Source organism: Colius striatus, chromosome 19 (assembly GCF_028858725.1).
Source record: "Colius striatus isolate bColStr4 chromosome 19, bColStr4.1.hap1, whole genome shotgun sequence".
In the NCBI taxonomy this organism is placed as follows: Eukaryota; Metazoa; Chordata; class Aves; order Coliiformes; family Coliidae; genus Colius; species Colius striatus.
The window spans coordinates 9,352,573-9,376,598 of record NC_084777.1 but is presented as its reverse complement, the minus strand read 5'-3'; the positions used below and the strand labels follow the sequence as shown (position 1 = coordinate 9,376,598).

The 24,026-nt window shown below is 40.6% G+C and overlaps 1 protein-coding gene across 9 annotated transcripts in view; it reads right to left on the bottom strand.

The window, feature by feature from the left end:
• EXD3 (exonuclease 3'-5' domain containing 3) overlaps positions 1–24,026 on the bottom strand; it is a 261,724-nt gene that overhangs the window by 232,911 nt on the left and 4,787 nt on the right. For 8 of the 9 annotated variants that reach the window (XM_062011571.1, XM_062011576.1, XM_062011570.1 and 5 more), the window contains exon 2: positions 22,665–22,730. The exons of the other annotated variant lie outside the window; for it this stretch is intronic. The gene's annotated coding sequence lies outside the window, so the exon portion shown is untranslated. The remainder of the gene's footprint in view (positions 1–22,664; positions 22,731–24,026) is intronic. 9 annotated transcript variants of the gene reach the window in all.

Here is a 24,026-nt window from a genome sequence, read left to right as displayed (position 1 = left end):
CTGGTTGTTCATGACATAGGACTGTTGAAGGAACACAACTACACATTGTTTATGGTTCTTACTAACTGTCCTAGGAATGAAAACACTGCAGCTAGAGGACAAATGTCTTCTCATTATCAGCCCAGCCTAACAATTAGCTGATAATGCTCAGCTTCCAGAATTTGGAAAGATAGGCACTGGAGAAACATTCCTTCAGTTTCCTGTTTGAACAACACAATCCTCACTGTCTGGACCTTGCAGTCAGAACAGCATGCTGCACTCAGGCCAGCTTTGTTATTTCTTTCATGCTTACTGTTTACATTTTGCCTTTCACCCTCCACATGTTTTCTATCTAGAGCTCTTGAAGGTAAGTCATGAGCTTCAGCTATTGCACAATGCAACATCTCCAGGGACCTTTTATATTCCCTTCCAGATGGTTGAGTGGACAATCCCCTTCTTTCCACATCCTTTAAATGCTAAAATTCTAATGAATCCAAGTTTGACCAAATTGAAAATGGAATACAGATATAACTGCTTGCTTTATTGTCTTTATTTTCTTCACGCTGGAAAAGGATGGACATTTTTTGGCAATAAGCTTGTACTAAGTACACCAAAGGTCACTTAATTTGCCTGCAACACTGCTAAAGTGGTACATTCTCAGCCAGTTGCACTTGTTATGACAATAATGGAGGGTATAAAAACACTTTAGCTGTATTAGGGAATCAAGAAGAACAGAGCTGGAAGGGCCCTTAAGAGCTTGTTTGGTCTTTTATGCCTTAAGGCAGAATCAACTGTAGCTCCTTCATTTTCAACAGATAGTTATCTAAACCCATCCTTAAACCACTGATACTCACCAACCCACCATCAGATTCCATTCCAGTCTTTCATTATTTCTGTTCAAAGTGTACAGGGACAACAGATGACTTTTCCTTCAGCTCCCACAGAGCTAACCAGAGTTATTACACTGTCCCTTGGCGAGGCTGAATCACTCCTCTTCCACCTCTCAGATCTCATTTTATGAACCTGCAGATTATTCAGCTCTTGCTCTGTAATTGGCAGCCCAGAGTTTTCCAGAAATGCAACATCTCCACCTGGGCACAGCACTCCACACAGAGGCATCACCACAACTCATCAGCAGAGTGGGCATATTCCATGTGCATGCAGTTGTCCCCCTCAGCAGTAGGACACTGGAGGCTACAGTAGATCATTGAGTGGATGAAAGTCGATGAAGTCTGTACAACTACTGGCTTGTCACTCACCTCCTGACCTGAAAACGTGGCAACTCTTGCTTAAATGCAGAGCCTTGTTACTGTAACTAAATGACTCCTCTTTTTAGGCCCATTTTTGCAATCTCTAAAAAGATTATTTGACTTCTCTACTTGACATGCTGGCACACTCATAATAACTCCTCCCAAACTTAGCTTATCACCCTCCTCCCTGCAACAAGTCCTAGCATACTTGTACATCACTGAAATTTCACATCACCACTTTTGTTTTCTAACCCAGAAACAATTATATCTTCATTAAATAAATGTGACACACAACATACAGCAATTCTATGTACTGTGGTAACAGTGAAGTACATGGTCAATCGTTACGTTCTACATGGAGACATACACTTTAGCAGTTTATCTTCATTTTGATTATCTGCAGCATCACTTTTAGGTTTTAAGCACAGATTTCTCTTTAGAGTGCTATGGAAGAAAGTACAAGAGTTAAGACAGTTTTCAAAAGCAGTTCAGGGGACTTAGTTGGCAGCTGGGAATATTTTTATCATCCTCTGTGCTTCACTAGGAATGGTGTGTTTAATTTCTAGTGTACTTCAGACCAAATGTTAGTGCATTTATCCTGCCCGCTGACAGCTTCTCATGGTCATCACAAACTGTACTATGGCATTTTATCACGTGATGGCATTTAGCAAGCTGCACGTGATTAAATTTGGTTATGCCAGAGAAGGTGCAAAACAGCTCTGCACATCTGGGATCACAGAGGTATCTGGGCTAAGTTCACCAAAAAAAAGGTCATTATGTAAAGTAATTACAAGATCTTCCAAGACCCAGTTTGCACTGAAGAGCCACCCTGGGTAATTCTTACCTAATTTCTCCAAAAACATAGAGGCATTGCTAAGTAAAACACGACTAAGAACCTACTCAAGGTCATGTTAATGAATGGAAAGTAATTAGAAATAAAATTCAAGAGAAAGAAAAACAGGAAAGACAGACACTGCAGCCAGCAGCAAACAGGCTTCCCAGAGATCACCAGAGTAAAGGATTGCTCTTACGTTTGTTCTCTCTCCTTGCTACCTAAAACTAACGATACAAATAATAATTAATGCAAGTAAAAGTGCACCTGCCCTGTAAGGATGGTGTAACAGCAATTTCCAGAACAAAAGAAAAAGCTTTGCCTGCAGGACATTTTAAAGAAGCATGAAGCAACCAACCAGCCTGGATTCCATTTAAAGCAATGAGACTGTAAGCCCAGTTTTGGGAAGCTGTGCCCTGAACAAGTGCAGCTCCCAGTAAACCATGCATTCACTTCTCAAGAATCCCCTCAAACTCTTGAGAATCTTGTAGCTGGCACAAAAATGTTTCCACATGAATAATACCATCAGTCAGAGAAAGGGGTTTCTACTGGGTGTCTGCCCTGGTGATAATGACAGGAAAATCAAACCATCCAGGTTACTGAAAAGCAAGGCAAAGAATAGAATTATGTGGTGACTGATCCATTTATTCATCCTTTGGTTAAGATCGAGTCCAACTCTTAATCTAACATTGCCAAGGCCAGCACTAAATCATGTCCCTGAGGCATATTAGAGTATCCAAGGAATCAACTTGGTTCAGTTTGAGGTACCAGACTGCCTCCCTCCTCTCCAAGTACATAACACGGGTGTGCACATGCTCACACATTCCCTTCCCAAGCTTACATTCAGCTTGAATCAAGTAAGAGAAACTGCAAGGGAGCAGAATGCTTGTTAGTAACAGCAGCTACTGCCACACACGTGGAAAAGGGCAGGAGTTTGCCACCCTCCTTCTGTCAGGACAAGATTTCAACTCTAGCATGTTCCTCATACCAGGGCTTACAAGTGATGGTGCCCACTCATCAGAAATCTGTACCCTGTTCAAGAGCAGGAGGAGTTTTTAGGCCAAGCACGCTCCAAAGGACAGGCTGCAAAAGTAAAAAGTGTTGAGCTGGTCTTCAGGTACAGCAAGAGTTTTGTGCTGCCTACATGCACTAACTGTAAGTACAATACTGTACAAACACTGATGTGAGTTTAGACCACGGCTTAATTCACAAAAGAAAAGCCATCTCTTTCCAGATGTGAGCACTCTCATCGAGCACTGCGGTGCAGTGCAGCAGCTGTGCCTTAAGAGGTCCTCTCCTAAAGAGAACATGATGTTCTCTTCCGCATGAGCTCACAGAAAGCAGGATTTTTGCCCCTGCTAAAACCACATGTATGTAGACCCCTTCCAGGCTATGACTTTTATGTATCCTGAAATGACTTCCCAGAGTGTTCTCTGAAAGCCCTTTGGTTAACACAAATATCTCAGCCAAGAATGGACTTTTCTGGATCTCACTCCTAGTCTGTTACTAAAAACTGCATCAAGTCCCTTTTCCAGTCTCTAGGAATGCTGCATGCAACTGATTCTTTTCTTTTTCTTTAAGGACTTTGTGCTGGGATCATTATTAAAAAACTACTTCCAGACTTGGGAAGAATCTCACATAAAATGCTTTTCCAAAATACTAATATTAGACTATCACTGTGCCCAGTGAGTGAAAACTGACACCCCGAGAAAAGTATTTATAAACCCATCCTTAGGAGAATTACAGAGCTTTGCAACATTACTGAAATCTGATCAGCACAACTTCAGCTAAAGTTAACTCTAAATCACACTGTTTACTCTTACCAACTCTCAACATTTTCATGTGAATCTTGGAATATTTACTCAAGCTCCAGCTGATAATCCTACTGCTGTACACATCTCAACTTTCCTTTGTTTGACAGAACAATTTGTATCATAAATTCAACGTGTCCTGCATGTGTAGGCCTAGAAATTGTCCTGGCTGTGCAGTAAATAGCATTGTCCTGCAATCAAGTAAAGGGCTTTAAAAATGGATTGATGATCTTTACCAAATTTCAACATAACTTCTGTCAGTAGGAATTAAGGGTAGTTTGGGTGATGGTTTTAAGAAACAGAGGGTACTTGAAAGGTAAAAACCCCTTTTTTCTGTTTTGCATGTCATCCTTAGTGGTGGCAACGTGACAGCTACATCAGCCAAATCACAGACAGAAAAGAGCAATCATTTTCAGCAGCATCTTGGCTGGAGAGCTTCCATCCTATTAATTCCTTCTCTGCATTTACGGCCAAGCAGAAGCAAAGTTGGGAACCCTCCTGACTTACTTTTCACAAATTGTAATCCCTACTGCATGTGGACTAGCACGAGTCTCACATGGCCTCGAGTATGCAACAGACAGTACCAGTGCTTGCAAGGTAATGTCATTGCACAGCTGCACCTCCTGCAGATAGGGTCTCAATAGAGAAAAGCAATAGCAGCAGTAGAGTTAACTGTCCTACATGGTAATCCATCTTCTGAAAGTCTGGCACCTTACCAGGAAAATACAGGTTGCTGCACAAGATACCTGAACCAACACTATCAGAATGGGTGAACTCTTGTACATAGGCTTAGGAGACAGGCTGGAGGGAGCACTCAAGCACAGCCAAGGCAGTGGGAGGCTCAATCTGAAAGATACAAGCAGAATTTATGTGCAGTACCAAGGGCTACATCAACAGGCACACAGTACAGCAATGAAATTAAGCAAGAGCAAAAGACAGGCTGAGTATTTGGGGAGAAAAAAAGAGTCCTGAAGAGTGAGAATCAATATATGGAATTATTCCCCAGGGAAACACTGGAAGAGCTTTTGCGTGGGTATTCTGTGAGAGACTGGGCACACCACCAACAAATGTACTGCAGGAAAGAATCAGACAATAGCAAGGAAATGGATTAAACGTGTTAGCAAGACAATTTCCAGATCCGATTTCTGTGAAGAAAAGACCACGACCTCACCACTGGATCTGTGGTGTAACCATGAAGTACTGCCCCACACAAGCCCCAAGTCCCTCACTAGCAGGGTTATGGTCTTGAGACAGACCACACCAAAGACTGAAAGGGATCTGGGAGTGTCTCTTCATTATTTTATTTTTGTATTAATGATGGGTCAATTTATGTCCATGGATTTTGAAAGGCTGAATTCACCAGGGATACTGAGGAGCAGAAAACTGAGACACAGAATAAAGCTGTTGGGGAAAAACAAGAGGTCTGAACTTGATTAAAAAGAAAAAAAGCCAGAGGAACAGAACATTTGAAGACACATATGGGGGAGAAAGGACTCTTTTCCAAGGACAGATGGCAGCAGTGGAAGCACTGAAAATGGCTGGTTGGCCAAACTGCTTTTCTGTATTTGCCTTGTCCTTTCCAGTTCACTTGAGTTCACTGAAGCACAGCAGGAATGACAGCAACTTTTCCTGGTGGAGAGTTCCCACAATAGTAACAAGCATAGAAACAATTTCAGCACCTATCAGTGTGATCAGGTCTCTGTGTACCTACCACTTGCACATCCCAATCAGAGCAGCTGTTTCAGATGCAGCTGTGGGAAAACCCAAAAACCAGAGCTTCCCTTTCACCAGTTGACTAATAGGAGCTGGCCACAACACCCAAATAAACAGGAGCTTAGCAAATGGATAAACTGTTTAATCAAGGGACTAGCTCGCTGTAAACACACTCCTTTGGATTAAAATATCCTTCACCTCTTGTAAGAATGAATTGTCCCCTCATGGGGCATCTTTATGTGTTGAATATAGTGGCACCTCTATGTAGCACCTCAGAAAATGATGGAGCTGAGTAGGTTGGCCAGAGGACTCATATGCAGCTATCATGTTAAACAGGACTCAGAGATACAAACCTCATCTCATTACTCCAAGCTGCTGTAAGCACTCTAGTACAGCTCTACGTTAGTGCTGCATATAACAAAGATCTCTTTAGACCAAGGGTTCACATAAGTCTGCAACAATATTTTACTGCTTATTTAACACTTTGGTTGGCAGGACCATCTCCTTGACTAGAGAAAATGTTTAAGACTCTCTTTTATCTGTGTTTTGACATCTCTTTATTTTTTTGTTATGTCATCTTTTGTCTTGCAATGCTCCCAAAAGTTGCCTATCGTTCCTGTCAGCTCCTGGCTGGGTTAAAGCATAGATGAACCTTCAAGGCACTTCAGGGCACAGAAGTGCATTTCTGCTTTCCAAACTCTGGAGCACAATAAGATCAAAAGATCACCTACCTATGTCCTGTACCTAAAGCTGGACAACAGCACATGCCAAAGGAATACTATTTAAAGGCAGCAGGTGTGAAGTGGTATTTTCCTGACACTCTTCCAGCTTCTGAAAACCTGCTGCACAGGGATCTGAGGCAGAGATGGAGGCTGTGTTTGTAAAAGTCTTCAATGTGGGTTTTTTCCCCCACTAATTGTTTGTTTGTAATGCACAAGAGCTTTAGCACTCATACCACCCTTCATCAAGCTTTCCAGAACTCACCTGAAATAGTTGCACAAACAAGTAATCCCTTAGGTTTGATCTAAAGCTTTTTGACACTTTGCAACTCTGGTATTAGGAAAGATCATTCTGGTATTAGATTTATTTTACTAATAATAAGTTTATAGAGTGGACAGCAGGTGGGATCCTCAGTGTCAAAACACCAGCTCACTGAATTGCCACAGTAGCCAAAAAGCATCTGAGAACAAAGGGAAAAAAACCCCAAAATGTAGTTAAATGTTGAGAATGGAGAGGCTACAAAGTGTTATCCATTTTTCAGAGGAACAAACTTTTGATCAACAGATCTTTCAGAATGCTGAAAGATTAGATTTTATGAATACAAGACTTCAGGGAAGTTTCCTTTATTTTCATTCAAACATTGTGTCAGCTGAAAACACAGAGCAATTTATTTTGTTCTTAAGCTTCCAGAAATATAACCAGATGCAAACGTATCAAATTAACTCACTACTGTAATTAAGCAGAATTAAACATTGGTCATTCTCAAAATGAGGGGGGATTCTGCCTGGGGGGTTTCTGGTAAACATATACATAATTCTTTATACATTTCCAGTGTCCTGGGCATACAGCTCATGACATTCATGAGCTATGTTCAGATGCCACTCTCCTTTATATTAATTTCAGCACTAGTCAAATAAATCTGCTGAGCCCCTGTGTACCATTTTAGAGTTATTTTCAACTTACTGCCCAAAACTATGGAAAAGGAGAATTCAGCTTCAAGTACAAAGACATATAATGGGGTACATTCCTTTTACATTTCATGCTACTGTTTCTAAAGGAGGTAATAAATATCAAACGAATAGGAGAGCTGTGAGCGTGCCACCAGCATGGATTGTCATTTAAATCCTTTCCAATTACAAGAACAATGAGAGCATGTGCCTGGGAAGGACTTTGGGGAACTGTATCCTTTTAACCTCTCGAAGCTATTTGGTCAAGGGCTCTTCAGGGAATTTGGTAGAGGAGTGGACCATGAGATAAGTAGGTTACCTTCTGATGCTCCCTGCAGCTACGGGCAGCAAAGCTACATTAACATCTAGCAAAGGATAAACATTGCCAAGCCTGGGTGAATAGGAAACTACAGACAGGCCTTGTTCCAAGAATGAACTTAATCTTCAGCAACATGGAGTTAAGAGAGGGAGATGTGGGTTTCCATTTTAACAGACTGAGATATCCATTTTCCACAAGCATGACACGTAATTTCCCTCTACAGATGGTTCAATGGCACTTGGATACCTGCCAGCTTTTTTTCTGGCCATAGGAGGACCAGTAAGTACAAATTTTTATGAACACTGGCATACACTTCCTTATTCTGTTACTTTTGGCAAGGATGGGTCCAAAGCCCTCAAGAAAACACCTTTCAGAGCTCAGCTTCACAAATACAGAGAACCTCAGCCATCATTTTCACAAGGCAGGTATGTTGAGCTCTTGAAAGTCACACTGACACTTTCACTGGTGGCAGGGAAGGATGTCTCCTTCAGCTCAAAAGCCACACTCATTAAAACAGATCCAGTATAGGTACTAACTGAACAGCCTTGGCAAAATTCTGCCTAAAAGATAACACATGCTTAGTCAGCTGAAGCAGATTGTAATTGCCACGTTTTCAGCCTCCTCTTGTACTCCAGTCTTCCACCCTTTCCTTAGGGCAACAAAGTCACCAGGGATCCTGTCTAGCTCTTGCTGTACAGTACTATTATACAACCGTGTCTCTGAAGGGTTTGGTGTGAGCACAGATGGGAGATGGCAGATGAAAAATTTACTTTGCACACCGTTCTGCCTGGGGGGTTTCTGGCAAATATATACATTTCTTAATCTATTTCTTTATAAATATGGCAGACAGAGTTCAGCTTGGCCATAGTAAAACCTCAACAGCTCATTGACAGCCAGTGTAACAATGATATAGGAAATGGAAACCACAGCAAACAGGAAAAGGATAAAGAGGCAATTTTGCTCCTGAAAGCAATTTCATGTTGATTACTCAATAGCAACACAGGAATAGATTTATTCATTTTCAGCCAGGCTCCTGTTTTATGCAGGGCATGTTGCTTTATTTTCTCCTCTAGTTCTCATATTTCTATGATATTAGCTGCAGGTTCTGTGCCACCATCTGTGCCTCCTACTGCTCGTCCTGTTTTCAAGAGACACGACTTCTAGGATATCATTAATGTTAAGATAATCAGACTCATGCCCTACAAACTTCTCTCCACTAACTATACAAACTGTGGGCCTATGAGCTCTGCAAGGTACAGAGTTAGAGCAGATATATACATTCAGTCCCTCTCAGTGATACAGAGGTTAGGAGTGTTCTTACCTCATTTCAGCCAAAAATATAGTGTCTGGTTTCACTCCAGACAACAGAAATAGAAGCAAGTTTCAGAGCACCACTGTACTCACTGGATTACCCCCTAAGCATTGTGATTCTCCTGGACAAGAACATCCAGGAGAGGGGTGACATTTAAAGTAAGACCCAAGAGAGACTTAACACCTCACTACTAAAATAAATAACCCAACAAGAAACATATCACACACATAAAGCAACAAGCAAAAGGCTAATAAAGAAAAACATGAATGTAGCCTAGGCACACGAGTAGTTGATTCCAAGCTATTTTCAGTTCTAGAAAAGTCATCAATCATTATAAACCAGACTTAACAGAACCCCAACAATAGGGCTGTAATATACTTCTGATTTGCAGTTGCTTGTAATATTACAAAACTGTACTAGACAGATATTTTCTTGGTGGAAATTGCAGACTGGATTATTTGAGAAGATTCCTTTATAAGCATTTCCTCCATTTGTGAAACATGCACATTTTCCATACCCAGATATGGCTTTGCCTTTCTCATTAAAATCTCTGCAAATCAGGCCAGATTGATAGTCACAGAAAAGCCTTCACTTGCAAATGCTCAATAAAGAAAGGTTAGAAAGTAAAACTTAAAGAAATGTAAGAATCTTGACATGTTGCAAGCCTCAGGAGCTTCCCTTCCAATGACAATGCTGGGAAACTGCAGATAAGGCTAAGAGCAAGCATTGGAACAAGGGAGAAAAAGAGGGAGGTGGCAGCAATGCCCCAAGCCAACAAGGAACATGAGTTAGTGGGGATTGCCAAAACTTCTCATCACACAGCTATTGCTGGAGTCAAAATACCCACACTGGAAAACGAAGACACAATTATTAAATTTGCAAAATACCCCAAAGTAAGAGTGGCCACCAGCATGCAGAATGACAGAAATAAAAAGCAAACTGCTCTTGACAAATGAAGTCTGGAAGAAAACTAAACCCAAAGTATTTCAGCAAATAGTCTAAATAAGTATCAGAAGTCCCCACTAGACCCAGCAATGGACAAAGAGGGCATAGGAGACTTTCACAGGTGTTCTGAAAGAACTCTACCTTTCAGAAATAATCCTAAAACAGTAAAGGAAGTCTGGATACAAAGAGCAGTTACCTTTTAAAAGTCATTAAAATGCAAACAGTGGTAGTCCATGTTATATAAGAGAGGAACATATCATTCTAATCATCATTTCTTCCAAGAGTAGTTTTCAATTTTTGCTGTTTTCTTGGAGGTATCTCTAAGAGCTGTGCAATACATGTTAAACACTTCTGTGGTAAGCACTGTAGGCAATACTGAAGAATTTCTGCAGAACCTGGCACAACCGCATTGCTTCTTATACCATTACTAATAAACTGTGCTTTTAGCAATCTTTCCTTTGAGGAGACTCTTCCAAGTCACCCAGATTCCCTTACTCCTAAACTTAACTGTTTCTATTCAGCACTTTGTGCAGCTTCCCCCAAATAAAGTGTCAAAAATAAGCAGCTCAAAACCAAACTGAATTCATCATCAAGGTCTCATTTTGATGACTGTTTTCTTGTTTCACCTCTTTGAATTCAATCTAAACATGTGCTCTTAACACACTGTCAATAGTGGCCATGCATCACCAAAACCCACAATGTATTACTGGAGCACCTCCATGTCTCAGTGTTACAAATGTAGGAACAATCAAGAAGCTCCTACAGCATCAAAACTTTCTTCCCACACATCCTGAAGGATTCTATAACTAATTTCTTCTTGGTCATAAAGACTACAGATTTTACCTCAATATGGGCCTCTTCAAACCTCACCCCACTATTTCTACTGGTGACAGAAAAGCTGGGAACTAGAAAACAGACAAAATTAGAGCAACTGCCACAATTTTCATTCCCATATAAGCATCTTTTCAAGCAGAAGATAGAAGGATAACACTCTCCATGTCAGGACTCTCATTAACTTCTTCCTACAGTGACAAATAGTTCAACTATCAAAAGAGGAGACAGAGTTTTACTCGCTCCGTGGGAAGGTGGGGAGACATGGATGGACTAAGGAGACAGAGACCACCACTTCTTCCTGCCACCCTCACCAACAAGTTCTTTTGAGTTTATAAGGGACTAAATTAATGTAGGACATCTCTTCAAACCTAGCTTGTTCAGCATAAAGTGTGAAATAAAATGTACAAAAGCATATCATCTGTGCAAGACAGCATATAGAAAGTTGAGTTCACACAGATAGGATATATACACTGCCTTATGTCTCTGTCAACACATCAACTTTGCAACTCTGCCCTAAATCAAAAAAAAGAGACAACACATGATGTCTGAGGCCAGCAGGCCTGTGAAAGCCTAGCATGTACTTGGCAGGGTCTGGATTGTTCACTCTACTTGAACATTAGCAAGTTTTCCATTTATAAGTGAGTTGTTTGTTAAAAGTCTTCTGCTGTGTTCAAATGTCAGCAGGACTGTATTCAGCTAAGTCTCCTGGAAGGATGAACTAATTGGCCATCAAATTTATAGAGATGAAGCTGTAGGTTGCTTGAAAACTATCAAGGCATGACATAGCCCTCTTACCATCCACAGTAGGGACAGACAGTGGTCTGGAACATTTTCTACTTTCATTAACTCTTTATCAACACAGAAAATAATAATACTTTAAAGATGTTTATTTTTACAAGTTACATTAGGTGAATAACATAGTTGAACAATATGGCTAAACACATATGGAAATGCTTAAGCAGCAGCAGCTCCATTTTTTGTCCAAGAACTCTGTAGGCAAACACAATAAACTTAAGTTACATACAACAACTCAATGTACTACACAAAAAACCCACCCCAACAACAAAAACAAGAAGAAAAAAGTGTTTTCATTTCTTTTGTAGGAGGAGCATCTGACAGAAGAGGAAATAGCTGGAACAGACAAGTACAGAAACAGTAAAACAAAATCAAACACAGTAAGGCACAAGCCTTTCCAAGCAAGACTGCACCCACATCTAGCCCAGATCATGTCTCAGACTGTGGTCAGTGGCCTAGGCAAGAAAACTCAGGAGCTACACTCACCAAGCCTGCAACAAATTGTAGCTTAAGATTCCCATATGCCAGCTCTTCTGTATTGGTATGAAACAGACTTTGTAGACCTCTCTTCCAAGAATATACCCAGCCACTTTCACACAAACTTTCAGCACCAGAGCCTTGCTGCAGCAGCTACCACAATGTGTTCCCATCAGGCAAAGCCGTATTTCTCTCTGCTTATTTTGAGTTTCCTACTTCCATTTGAAGTACCTATTTTTTGTTTAGGAATGGAAGAGAAATGAGGAGTGATTGTTTATCATCTTCTATGCCCCTCAGGCACCTTTTCTTAAGCCCAGACATTCTTCATGTGCAAGCTGTTCCATAGTCTGGTACTGGGAGAGGCAGTATCTCCTTTAGCTGCACAGACAAAACTCTGTTTTCTTAACTTACTCTGCATTTACTAATGCAGAGTTTAACCTGATGGTTTATTTTACAATCACACCATACCAAAAGGTAGGTTCTTTTGAAGCTTTACAGTTGGCTATGCCAAAGTACTTCTAAATCACTCAGATTTCTCCATTGCCTTCCTCAGATCATCTGTGAGAGTGTTAAACAGCACTAGACTCCCATATAGCTCAAATGGTAACTACTCTCCTGTTATAACAAATGTTCTGCTAGACATTTTCTTACCATTTAGCCAGCCACTTGTTTACTAAAGACCATTCCCTCTTAACCCCAGAAAGATCAGTTGCTAAAGAAGCTGCAGCAACAAATGACCATGTCAGAAGCTGTTTGAAAGTCTGAGGATACCATACACATGGCAACACCTTAATCTAGATGTTTGCTGAGCCTTTCAAAGTCTTTGAAGATTTATCAAGTGTAACTTCCTTTTACAAAAGACAAGTTGACTCCCCCATATTTATAGACAATCATGTGCCAAAGAATTCTAATCTAATCACTGCAATACAAAGCCAGATTTCTGTCTGCTGTTCCCCAAGCTCCCTGGAACTCTCTTGCAAGTTGGCATCCTATCAGCTCTCCCAGTTCTCTAATAGGGCTGAGGAGGTTTTAATTTAAGGTTGCACACAAGTGTTAATAATTCAACAGTTTCTCCCTTTAATCCCTCCTGGGCTTTAACATCCTAGACCCTGCAGCCAGCTCTTACTCACTGTGTTCTTAAATTCCTCCACTAATAGCTGGATTTGAGATAGATTCTGGTAAAGAAACCATGATGCAAGCAATTCTTTCACACTCTAGTCTTTGAGGGGTTTTGCTGACTTTTAGACAAGCTTCTTATTCCCAACATATTTGGAAAAGAACCATTACTTTTTAGACTTTCTGACAGCTGTTCCTCTAAGATTTTTACACTTCAAAATGTTTGTTCTTTTCTGTCTTTTTCACTTGGTTGTGACTTCAGCTTTTGGAAAGGTGCCTCTGACTCCCCAGCCTTTCTTCCCTGCTATTTCACATAACTTTCATCTTGATAGAGCTGGGGCATTTGCTCTGCAGTATAGTGTCTTTAAATAATCTTCACACTACCTACCAACACTTCACCCTTTTCATTGCTCCTTTCAGTGTCTTTTTCTACCTGCATACTCATTCTGATGTACTTTCCCTTTTGAAATCCAGCATCCCTTCACTGCAGTGTTTGGTTGGATTCCTTCTGCAAGGATCTGTAAAAGTTCATTTGTGTTCCTACTTACAGAGTGCCACTGGCAATAAAATCTTGAACCAAATTCTGCACAGTTACCAGGAAAAAGGCAAAAGCATTTTCCTCTTTCCATAGTCCCAAACCAGATGTTTCTCAAAGGTCTTGATGCCAAAGGGGACTGAGATGCCAGTTTTATCCCATTGAACTTTGAAGTTACATACTCTCTATTATTCTATACTTTTCCTATCTACAAGTTCTGAGAATCTCTAAACTTGACATTTAGCTTTAAGACATTGCAGAAGTCTGAACTACTCTGTCACTTTTATATAACCTGTATCTTGGTGCTAGACTGTTCCAATCAATGTCTATTCCATCAGCCTTCTAGTAGCCCTATTCAGCAGTCTCACACAGAAACCAAACTCCCTAGGTCATCTTAGGAAGAACTTTTTCACCAAGAAGCTTGTTAAGCACTGGCACAAGTTGCCCAGGAAGGTGGTGGAGTCTCCATCCTTGGAGATATTGCAAAGCCATGGAGCTGAGGTGCTGAGGGATGTATTTTAGTGATGGGCTTGGCAATGTGAGGTTAGTGGTTGGACTCCATGATCTTAAAAGACTTTTCTAAATAAATTACTCTATGATTCTATGATTCATTTTATTTCTTAAGATTTCAGAGTCTGTCTAGAAATGCAGACACATTTGGTATGATTTCTTTCCTTTTTTGTTTTGTCAATGTTCATCTAGGGGGAAAAAACTGCCTGTCATGCAATGAAAAGTTTCAATGACAAAGTGAACATGGTGGGTGTTTTATTGATAAAACAAAACAGCTATGTTCAAGAAAAGCTGGGAAGTGTTGCTTGAATGATTATCTAATAAATTAATTCCTGCATCAAGTACTTAAGTTTCTTTTGGACTTCTAAAGCTGTTCTGCTATTATTTGCCAACAAAAAGGGCTACAGATATTTATGACACAGGAAAGCCCCAGTGTATTCTCTACTAATCACTATAGACAAAGAAACAAAAATAATACTAATTAACCCAGCAACCTCGGGGGAAGGAGGGAAATTTTCTGGTGTCTTGAGTGTGGAGTTAACTTGTGTATATTACAGAAACTTATGGGAACAAGACAATTTGTTTTCTTTTTTCACTCTGTATTCATTACAATTTCAATATGTCCCTGAATCTACACCCATGGGAATGGACCAACACTTCAGTCTCTCAAAAGAAGAGTAATTTATCACACAGAGCTACATGGAAGTCCAGATGGGAAGAAAGACAGTGAAATCATTAGAGAAAGGCTGCATCTACTGGACTGAATAACTTAGATATCAAGAAAGAGAAGAGCGAATGTAGTTACAAACTCCTATTGGACTTGTTTCCTGTCACCCTGAACCTGACACTTGATAACCTGCCACTCTTAAAAAGTAGATAGTTCCTCTTTTTCTCAGTTTATGAGATTTCCCTGTTCGTTCTACAGAAAATGTGAAAGGTATTAATTACCTCTGTTATGTTGTCCTTTGTAAACACATAAGCATCAGGAAAGATGAATCCATGGGACAGAAACAGCCTTGCTCATATCAAGAAATGTTTAAGAATTGCTCTTTGTGGAGGTTCAGCATCAAAGACATCACTGAATTAAACTTTTTCTTTGGAACTGCAACAGTTATTTAACCCTCACCCAGCTCTGCCTGTTGCTGTTCATGTTAATGCCGATGGTGTTTGACACCTCAAACAGCATGGCAGTATGAAAATAAGCTGTAACAGAAATCTTCTCATTAAGTATAATTTTGTTTTTCAAAAACCTGTTATGCTAATAATACTGCCTTTTACCAAAGTATCAAATGAGTAAGGTAAGAAAATCGCTGAAAAACTGAGTGCCAGACATAATGTTGCAGATGACATTTTTAGGTCAGAGGCTGAATCCTCACAGAAGGAAAGACAAAGTTACTGGTAAGAGAACAAAAAAATCAGCAGCCCTAATATTACACACCCTGGTTAAACATGTCAGATGACTATACATGACATTTCAAAAGGAGATTTAGGTATCAGTATTTAAGTGCTGTTCATTCAGCTGAGCACACGTTTTCCTCCTCCGCTGTTCCTGAAGGTGCAAAGCTTACATAGCCAAAGATCCTCTTATCCTACCTGTCACTTGATAGGAAATAAAGGGAAGTGATGGCAGTTTTCCAGTTATTACACTGTATTTCATACCATATTTTAAATTGTCTTGAGTAACAACTACTGCCTGCTGCTCTAAATCACACCAAAGGCAGCACAGAATCTCAGTCAGTTGTCCAGTGCACTATCCACTCATCCCTAGAAAAAACCCCATGGGCTTACACCTTCCACAGTGTTTAATACCCAGCAATGACAAGAAAGTCAGACCCACCACTTTCTACAGTCTCTGTTACTCAAAGTAGTTACAATAATCCTACTTTTTGACACTTCTTTGAGATGTAGCTGTAGGTGCAGTATGTGAACCACACCACGTACTCAGCACAGATTTCTCCTGTTAAGAATTCCAGGTTTATGTTTAAAGTGTTTACATTTTCGTTTACCATCCATAACAAAGCCTACCAGCAGAATAACAAAAGAAGGCAAATTAACATAAAAATAAAAGAACATACAAGACACCGTGAGAACAGGTTTAAAGGGGAGGGGAAACGTTTAGATCATCTTCCAGAGTAAGTTGAAGGAATTCTCCACGCTCAGGATAATATGGCCCAAGGGAAATCGTAATGGGAGAGAAAGAAATTCTTTCACCTCTGGGTTGAAATACAAGTCAGGCTGGTAGTAGCCAAGAACCATTAGCTTAACATCTGCTAACTGTTTGGTAACCCATGTGAAGTGAGTTATATTCCTTAGCGTCCACATCGTGGTCCCACTAATTGGCACCACGTTGGCAACCTCAGCAGAGAGGTTAAAGTCTGAATATGCAGCAAGTATGAACTACAAGATTAGTCAACTTCAGTTTGGAGTACACATGTGATAGATGGAGTTATGTATACCAAATGTATAGTTTAATTGTCCCATCATCCTGTTCTGCCCTCAGAATAAAATTGTAAATCCAAGCAAGCCAACAAACTGTCAGCATTCACTTGTCAAGCACACAGCTTCTGAACTAGCAGGACACATTGGTAGGTCCACTGTGATCCAAAGTAGCTTAACTGCTGAAATATTAAACAAAATACAGCACAAAGTTAAGGATGAGCCGAAGTGTTTGGATAATATATACCAATATCCATAAAAGTAATGTAATTTTCTTAACTTGAAAGGCAGCAATAATACAGTCTTTTAAATCCCAAATAACATCACAAGGTTTTGTTCTCTGTCTTTCCTCTGCAGCTTTCCAACAAAGCGTGCAAATGAATGAAGCTGACCCAAGAACAAGACTGATTAACTTTCAGAAAATTATCCTTTGTGTCGCCCCTTGGTAAAATGTTTGTGCCTGAGGACACAAAGCCCAAGTTATTATCTCTTATTAAATAGCAATAGAAGAAAATGGTCTTTTCAGATCATCTGAATATGGCAGCATAAAAATCTGTCTGAACTATGAAGGAGGGAAACTCACGTTACAGCTTAGAAACTGTTCCTGATGTTTACACATCACTTCGTTTTAAAGAATTGCTTATGATAGCAACATGATGAAAGCTGTTGAGCACAGAGATCTAAACAAAACCAAAAGAAGCCATCTTGGCCAGAATTCTTCCAGAAAACAGAATCACAAAATACGTTTGGGAGGAATCTCTGGAGGTTTCCAGTCCAATCAGCTGCTCAAAGGATGGCCAACTTCAAAGCTGGCTGAGGTTGCCCAAGGATATTTTAGATAAAGGCATAACATAGTACAGTGCCCTGCAAAATCCAGACATAAAGAAATGGTTCTTGCTAGCCAAATAGCCCTTTGATTCACCACTTCTCTGGTGAGATTCAAGTTCTAAGCTGTTCTGAGAAGCAATAATGGCTAGGTGCCATTAAGAACAAGGATACACTGAAAAGGGAAACAAACCTGATCTAAACGTCCATTAGTACCAAAGTTTGGAGAACTGAACTTGGTAGAATGAAGACTTGAGGACTGGAGACAGAGAGCTTGGGAAGGATAATCTCCCCAAGATCCACGTTTTATCATAAGTTAGAAAGGTATACTCAGCTCTCCTGAGAAAAATGCAGGCAGTGACAAAAGACCAGTCTGCAGGAACACAAACACAACCCCCCCACCACACTCCTGTAAGTCTGCATTCCACAGCCATGTTCAGAGGGATGGGTTTTTTCTTCTTGTGCAAGACAAGCTCACAGGGTTAACCAGAGGATCTGATAGTATCTAAGCTGCCTTAAACATGAACAGTGTGCTTCTTTCAGCACAGGCTGCTACACTCATAGCCTGGCTTCCCTGTCCTCTGACAAAGCCATCAGTTTAACTTCTACAAAAAGATACCATCGGCTCCTTGTGTCCACACACATGCTGCTGAGGATTGTGTGTTGTTTTTTCAAGAGCTTGGTGGACCAAGAGATCTGCCTGATATAGCAAGACCATTCTTTCCCCAGTGCTATCCCATCATGGCCAGGCCTGCTGCCTGCTTCAGGCAGCAAGGATACAGCCCTTTTTTTCCCATCAATGACTACTAAAGCTTCCAAGGTAGATCTTCTTTTACCCCTTTCTACAACTTTGAGAACTAGAACAGGATCATGCCACATTTTTTAAGTGCCAGACAAACTCCTTCTGCTTGAAGACACTTTATTCTTAGCTTCTTTTAAAATCACACCACTGCAAAGAACGTTACTGACACTTGAGGTGGGATCTGCTGTACTGATATTTGAAAGAGAATTAAGGGAGACTGCAGTGACAGCAAGGAATCTAACACAAACTGGAAGAAAGCAGGCTAGCACCAAAGACAAACACTGCCACTGTTCTGCCTTTCACCAAGCTACCTGCACAGGAGGTACTGAAGTGAATCTTGAGAACTAATTCATGATGCTCCACGAGTTAGTTTTGTGATAAGGTCGTAGTCAAATGATGTAGTGAACCACTTTATTGAGCAGCTCTAACATGCACTTCTGAAGTCTTATGAAGGTATCAAATAAGCACTGATGCTCAAATAAATGTTCTCACAAACCAAGCACAGAAATAACACCAAATTCATGAGTTTCCTGAGAGTAATTCCGCTCCATTTGGGAAACAGAAGGGGTCAAGAAAGAAATCCTTCTCTGCAGGGGAGGGCGGCAGGAAGGAAGGAAATGTGAATTACATACACCTCTGCATAAATCCCTCTTTTAAAAAACAGAAGGAAATTAGAGTTAACTAAAAAGAGTATGTTTAGCATCACTGTACAAGCTGGAGGAAAAACCTAGGAAATCCTGGCTAATGATACTGCTGCCTCCTCCTGTCCTTGTTGGGCTTTCCACTGTGACTGGGAGAGGTGAGAGGTCCATTTGTCACTCTTGCAGCACCACTTTGAAGTTACCTACAAATCAGAGTCACTGTATGATAGTCACCTGTCCCTGTATTATCCAATGCTTTTTGTAATAAGGCTGTTAAAAGCCCATGTGTTTTCACTTTTATTTCTTTTTAAATAAAAAAGGATAACTCGTAGCTGAGCAGAGACAAAGGCTCTGTTGATACAACATGTGGATTAAATCTGAAAGGGAAAAGAAAGCTGTTCTGTTGAACTGAAAATCCTGCACAGAGGGCTTATATCTAAATTGGTGTAATAAATCAACAGGAAAGATTTCTCTTTGGCTGAAACAATAATTTATTTAGGCATGGAATAAGAGCATTCTGAAATTGCTCTGGACACTATACACAAAAGGGTTTCTTCAGTTTTGTTCTTTTTTGTTTGTTTCCTTTTGTGTTTTAAGTATATCCCCAAAGTTTTGCATTTGCTTTGCTTAAAAATATTTACTTTTTGGCACTTAAACTCACGACAAGTCAGCCAACCAGCCAGCACCACGAGGCTCTTAGCTACACTGCTCCTACTGAAAATAACAATAGGTGCTTTCTCCATTTACATTAGTGCATTACATAGAAAACTGGCCTAAATTTGTGCTTTCCCCCGTTATGCTCCTCTCCTGTGTTTTTATGAACACATGCTCTATTTTTTCCTTTAAATTCTGTAAGTAGCATTTTTTTACTCCAGTTTAAGCAGTAAAAACTCTCCAGTTACTGCTACCTACCCGTATCAGACAGCAATTTGTCTCCCAATGTCTTCTGATGTCAATACTGTATCAGAAATGCTGTATCAGAAATGTCAATCAAGAAGTAGGGTAGCTGCAAGGAGGTGCTCAAGAAACTACAGTCACAATGCCATCCTCAAAACACTGCCCAGAAACACACACTGGGTTCTCCAGATCCCAAAAAGACAAGCTGCTGCTGATGCACAGCAAAGCATAAGGGGAACCTGGCAGAACATTTTAAGTACAATGCTGATTGTAACCACAGATGGGACCAAGAAAGGCAAAAGTCTTTCTAAATAAAAATCAGATAGTACCTGGAACTGATTTCAGAGCTGAAGCAAAGATGACACCAGCATCAACTAATAACATTTAATACACCATGCCATGAAGATGGCATTGACTAACCCATGCAGACATGTCACCATGTGATTCCAGCTGGTCTTCAAAGAATGATAAAGACCAAACCATAAATCATCATAAAAACAACCTTTCAGTTCCCCAGAAATGTTCCATAAGAAGATATTTGTAGGAAATGCTAGTCAGCACTGGAAGACAGTGTTTCATGCAAACACACTAGAGCTCATTTTCAGCATGATCTGTAGACGTCCCTAGCTCCTAGATTACTCCTGTGTTTTTATAACACCCAAACTATGTGCAAGAACAATTGGGACAGAGTCTTTCCTTATCCAGGCTGAACAACCCCAACTGTCTCAGTCTCAGGAGAAGGGCTCCAGCCCTGTGATACTTCCCAGTAAGGAGATGGATCCATCAGCCAGATGACTGGTTTGTGTTCATAGCTGTTACTGCCCTATTCTGTGACCTTATTCAAATCACAGCACCACACAGTACCTCTTCTGCCCTCTTTGAGAGGTGCTCACTTCTGACTGGCTACTAGCAGCAATGCTAAGGAGCAAGTGGGAACTAAAAGGCTAAGTGAAGCAGTATGTTAGAGCTGAGGTTGATGCTATGTAGGCACAGATCCTGCACAGGAAACATGCACTTCAAGCCTACCCAGCGTGGGTATGATTCAGTGATAATTGCTCAGAAAAACGTTTCAAGTTACACCGGTTTGGTATGCTTTCTAAAAGCAAAATGAGGTATGTTTTGGACAAAGTTAAGACCATGTTTATGTTTACAGACAATCTGACTCCTGCATATAAAGAATGCTTCTCTTTAGACAAAAAAAAAAACCAACAACAAACAAAAACACATCAAGAAAAGCCCCAAGTAATGCAAATGATCTGGCTCTATAATCTTGCCAGAACAGAAGCGGCACCAAAGCAGTTGAGCCATAATCACAGTCTTAAATGTGACTTCCCCGACTCCTGCTTTGTTCAATATTCTAGTTTTGGTTTGTTTTTCTTTAATTCTGAACACTTCAGATTTCACAGCACATTTATATACATTGATTAATTCTCCTAAGGTAAAAATCATCCCTTGTATTACAGAAGGGAAGTGAAAGAAGACATGATAAGCTACTTGTCAAAGGCACAGAAGGAACTGATGCAAGGGCTGGAATTAAAATCCAAGAGTTTCTGAAGGAACTTATTGCTTTTAAAAGGCTGATTCTGTTTTAAAAGATGGCTACAATACAAAAAAAAAGCTTCCAAAATGCATGTACATCTAGAATCAAGGCAGTTTATGGGATAAAGGCTATGAGAAAAGCAAGTTTATTTAATTAATCCACAGTTGGAAAGCTATGGTGACTTATCTATGAGATTGTTTCTGTGTTCCAGCACAAGTGTTAAATCAGCCAGTAGTGTAGTCAAACTTGTCTTGCATCGTAAGACAGTGAAGACTACAGCATAATGCATCTCAAGCTTCATGCTTTCTGCTTTGGGGTGGCAAATGCCATTTGCATCTGGACTTTTCTCTGAAGAGTATGTGGTGGCTGCTGTCTGACATGCTATTCAAGAGTGCCCTCTAACGAAGCTGCAGCTGCAGTTCACAACACACACGAGGGAGACTAGAAAAAACCCAAAATGAAACCATCCAGAAATTTCTCATTAAACACCAAGCTTTGATGCCACTTGAACAAAAAGGGAAAACAGATGATACAAGCTAATGGGTGACTGCTCCTGTACAGACATTTTATATTTCCTTGTATTATGCAAGCTCTCATTGCTAAACATCTCCATGGGCAGCACTAAAGAGAAACGTGACAGTTCTCCCATTCTGAGAGAAGAAAGGATATGGAATCCAATGGGGTTGCAGGGCAGTTAACCCAGTACAACTTTTATAGGCAAACTGAATTCTACACAAGCTACTTTATCTGCATGGAACTGCTGTGTAACTTTTCAACATAGGATGCAATTAAATCAATATTTACAAACACAAGGGAATATCATGAAGTTCAAAAATCAAAATGAAATCTACTCCCTGATACAGTGCTGTACCATAAAACATTGCTGCTTTGAAAGGATGCCTTCGTCCAAGAGTGGTCACACAAACTACAGTGATGTAGTTTTTGCTACAAGCTTGGACAACTGATACTTGGGTTTATTGTCAAGTTCCCTTTCACATGTGTACACAAAACTAATAAAATATCCTACAAACAAAAACATGCTTGCACAACTTTCAGAAACAAAGCCCACACAGGAAAGGTGACGCTGATCTCAGGACATTACTTTTAATAATCTCAGTATCAAGTTATCCAAAGAAGACTGTTCCACTTAAAGATCTCCCAGTGTCAGATCAGAATAGCCACAGTAGCCTATGCAACTGCTGCCCTCATCCTCCCACCCCATGCTGCACCAGGGGACCCCATGCCATAGTCCCCCAAAAACCTAAGCTCAACAAAGTAATCAAAGAAGAAAACGATCCTTTCCTGAGACAGACTAGAAGAAGGCAGGAATTCCTTAAGCTGTACTGCCCCCATCCTGACAAATGTGGAGTTTGCCCCATCCTGCCAAATGCCATTGAACAGACTCGGGCCAGAGCCACAGCAACTCACCCCTGAAGGCTGGTGAAGGTGTTATCTGTTGGCCAATGTCTGGGGAATTCTGCTGCTACCACAGAGCTGCAAGGAAGTAAAGAGGCCTGTTAATACTTTTTGTACACTTGTGAACACAACATCCAAGCTCCACTGATCCCAGCTTAAGCACCTTGTTAAGTTCTGTCTTGGAAAGACAGAGATTGGCAGGCATCAAATGTTTTCTTGAACCAGTCTTGCATACCTGGCAGCATTTTTACTCCTTGCTAAACATCTTTAGTGTAACGTCAAGGTCATTGTTGGGAATTAAAATAACTTGATTGAAAAATATTAGAACTAATTGTGCAAAACCAAGATGAACTGAAACTCTTGAATGCTGAACAACTATGTCAGTGTTAAGGCCTGAGGCCACAAAGTTCAGGGTGACAAAACAGTGGGGGACATGTTATACTAAACAAGAAGATAAGCTAGAAGAAGGGTTGGAGTGGGGGTGGGAGGTGGCAATCCTCCTACTTGAAATTAACATAAGATGGGACACTGAGGACACCTCAGTGCAGATAATAGGACTGTAAATCTGCATGAGCACATCAGAACAGAAACCAACTTCTGAGAGAAGTCACAGGGCTGGAAGGAACAAGACTGACCCCTGACTCAAATGTTACTGTTGGACTGAGACCTCACACGACAGGAGAGGAACTTGGATTGTCAGGGTATGATGACACGGGGATTTCTGGGTTCAGGCCTGCTCTTAGGAGGTCCAGCTTAACCGACTGTGGGCCAGAACTGAGAGTCCCAACTCTTCATGTGGGGGCTGAGATTGGATCTGGCTGCAACCAGACTGCTCTCAAAAGGAGTTTAGGAAGTGAGGGAGGGGGAAGCCCTATTGCAAATTCCTATGCTCTGTGGCTGAGAGGCAAAAAAACCTAACAAGAACACCACACCAATGTTTCAAAACACTGTCCTAATCCACAGAGGTTATCTGCACTAATAAACACATCATCAGGAAATCTCCACTCCCATCCATCCCAATTACCATTGTTAACAAAACAAAACCCAAACAATAATGCTTTCAACTACATGGCTCATAAACACCTGCTTTGCAGAGTCTGAAACAGCTGCAAAGCAAAATCAAACTCCCCTTCTCAAAAAGCCAAATCCATTTCCCTTTTAGTTTGTAAGGGGGAGATTTTAGTCCCCAAGGAGTATTCTCCCAAAAATTTGCAGGCAATTTTATGACCTAAAACCCACCAGGAGCAGTTTTATACACTAAGTATTTCCCAAGCAGTGCAAAGTTCCTGCTGTGCTCTCTCATACATTTTTAAACATCCCTCACAGTACTGCTATGTTCCAGCCATTTTTTTTCCTTACATATCAGCTTATTAA